This window comes from Trachypithecus francoisi, unplaced genomic scaffold (genome assembly GCF_009764315.1).
Source record: "Trachypithecus francoisi isolate TF-2019V2 unplaced genomic scaffold, Tfra_2.0 Lachesis_group2, whole genome shotgun sequence".
Taxonomy (NCBI): domain Eukaryota; kingdom Metazoa; phylum Chordata; class Mammalia; order Primates; family Cercopithecidae; genus Trachypithecus; species Trachypithecus francoisi.
In genome coordinates, this window is record NW_022681465.1 from 157,998,574 (window position 1) to 158,001,542 (window position 2,969).

A 2,969-nucleotide genomic window follows, 5' to 3' on the forward strand; every position below is an offset into this window, starting at 1 on the left:
GCCAGATCTCAGCTCACTGCAAGCTCCGCCTCCCGGGTTTACGCCATTCTCCTGCCTCAGCCGCCCGAGTAGCTGGGACTACAGGTGCCCGCCACCTCGCCCGGCTAGTTTTTTGTATTTTTTAGTAGAGACGGGGTTCCACTGTGTTAGCCAGGATGGTCTCGATCTCCTGACCTCGTGATCCACCCGTCTCGGCCTCCCAAAGTGCTGGGATTACAGGCTTGAGCCACCGCGCCCAGCCGCTTTTTTTTTAAATCAAAGTTTTAATTTGCATTTTCCTAATGAACAATGATGTTGAGCACCCTTTCACATGCTTACTGGCCATTTTTATGTCTTTTTTGTTTGTTCAAATACCTTGTACATTTTAAATTGGATTTTTGTTGTTGTTGTTAATTGTTAGTGGTTCCTGATATATTCAGAATACAAGTCTTTTTTTTTTAATATTTAAATCCACATTTATTAAATATCCCTTGTTTTTCATTCAGGAGATACCAGAAGGGCCCAGGTCCTGCTGTACAGCAAAGCTTCTTATTCTGGAAGTGGAGAACCTGGCACCCAAACCTAGGGCCAGAGGTCTGTCAGACCCACAGCCCAGGCCCAGAACTGGAAATTCCTGACTCCTTCCAGAAGGGCAGCAAGCGAGGTTTCAAACTTGTTCAATTAAGTTGCCTAAACTTGCATTCAAATTCAGCTCCACTGCTCACTAGGTGTGTTAACACAGGCAGGCTTCATCTCTGCACAGGTTCCAAGGAACAGCCTGGCAGTCACTGAAGGTATCTTCTCTCAGGTCAGGTCCCCTCTAGCTCCGGCATCTCAGGATTGCTGCTGTAGAAACACTGAGGGATGGCAGGCACTCTTGTGCCGTGTGCTGGGTCAGGGACACAGAGTGGAGCCACTGGTGAGAGGTGGCTGTCAGGAACTGGCAGCTAACAAGGTCGCCTCCCAGTTTCATAGACAAAGACTGCTTGAACTTGAGATTCAAGGAGGGACCTCAGCAGGCCTGGGGTGTTCAGCAACTGTTCCTGGCCTGAAAAGACAGAATCAGCTAGAAGCCTCTACCTTTAAGAGAGGTGACTCCACCACCCAAAGGAACATAGGAGCTATGCTGCTTGTGCTATGCCCAAGCCAGCAACACTCTTCCCATCCCAGTCAATCCTTTAACACACCTAACACCAAGACAGTAACTTGAAGGCATCCATCTCCTTCCCACCCAAACTTCCCACCAGCTTCTATATTCCACTCAGGCTGCAGGGTTAGAGAGGCATGGCATCAAACTCTAATCTGCCGGTTTGTGGCTGGGCAACCCTGGACACATAATTCTGACCTTTGGCTCTTCATCTGTACGGAACTTAAAAACGATCTCATGGTGATACCTCAAAGATTTAAAACAAGGATTAAGAGGTTTGGCGCAAAATAGGTGTTCACCAACATTAGCATCTTCCTCTTCCATGAGTTTTTCCTTTAAGATGAGTACACATTGACCTCACCCTCTACTAGCTCCTGGGGCACTCAGCCCCTCTGCAGAACTGAGACTCTGGTTCTCTTTGCTTTGCCTTGTAAATATCCTGTTCCATGAGTCTCTCAGGGCAGGACTCTTCCCTGTTATTCCTCTCCGCTATTTCAGCTCCTACCCTTACCACCTCTCTTGGCTTCATCCTCAACTTTTATAAGGCTTTTGCTTTAAGTGTGTAATAAAATAAAATTTGTACTGAGCCTGGAGCATAGCAAACACTCAGGATTCCCTTCACCTTTCACACCAGAATTGTCCAAAACAACTTCCACAGCGACAGAAATGCCCTCTAATCTGTTCAGTCCAATATGGTAGCCACTGGCCACCTGTGGCTACCGGTCACCTGAAATGTGGCTAGTGTGAAAATGTAATAGAACTCCAAATGTAATTTAATCATGTATGCCAAGTGGCTGCCACATTAGATGGTGCAGATCTATACAAGGCCCAGCACACCAGATCCAGGAGGGAGCAAGTCATTGACTGAAATTTTTATAACCTTGCTCTGGATAGAAGGGCAAGGCCTCAAACTGTTTCAAAACTGTTCTAGCAAGCACTGAAGGAATGCATAGGGTCACCGCAGACCCAAGCATGCTGGAGGCTTGCTACAGGATACAAGTCTTTTGTCACACATATGCACTGCAAATATTATCTCACAATTCATGGTGTCTCTGTCTATTCATTTTCTTAACAATATGTTTTCCTTTAAAGGCGTAAACTTATATAAAATAAAATGCAAGGGGGCCCTAACTATTTAGCTTTATCAATTGTGGCAATTAAATATACCCATGTAACTACCACCCAAAGCAAGATATGAAATAATTACATCACCCTTATCCTCCTTTCAGCCAGTGCCTCCCATCAAAGGAAACCGGTATCTGACATCTGTCACTAAAGGTTAGGGTTTTTTTGGTTTTTTTTGTTTGTTTGTTTTTTGAGATGGAGTTCTGCTCTTGTTGCCCAGGCTAGAGTGCAATAGCACGATCTTGACTCACTGCAACCTCCGCCTCCTGGGTTTAACCAATTCTCCTGCCTCAGCTTCCCCAGTAGCTGGGATTATAGGCGTGTGCCACCACACCTGGATAATTTTGTATTTTTAGTAGAGACGGGGTTTCTCCATGCTGGTCAGGCTGGTCTTGAACTACTGACCTCAGGTGATCTGCTCACCTCGGCTTCCCAAAGTGTTGGGATTACAGGCATTAGCCACCACGTCTGGCCCCATTTACATATTTACTATATGTTTCCAGTTAGATAAAGTTCAAATACAAATAAAACTAACCTCTGGGCTCTTTCAAACTCGTGACCTTGGGTGATCTGCTGGCCTTGGCCTCCCAAAGTGCTGGGATTACAGACGTGAGCCACTGTGCCGGCCAAAGATATCTTCTAAAAGTCTTAAAGTTTTCCATTTGCATTTAAGTCCATAATACATATGAAATTATTTTGTGTGTTTGGTATGAGGTAA

General features: G+C 45.4%; 1 non-coding gene across 1 annotated transcript; it reads right to left on the minus strand.

Moving 5' to 3' along the window:
- Positions 1 to 1,984: 1,984 nt before the first annotated feature.
- LOC117066261 lies at positions 1,985 to 2,115 on the minus strand. The gene has a single exon (XR_004430242.1). It is a non-coding gene; the product is annotated as a small nucleolar RNA SNORA9 (small nucleolar RNA).
- Positions 2,116 to 2,969: the final 854 nt, after the last annotated feature.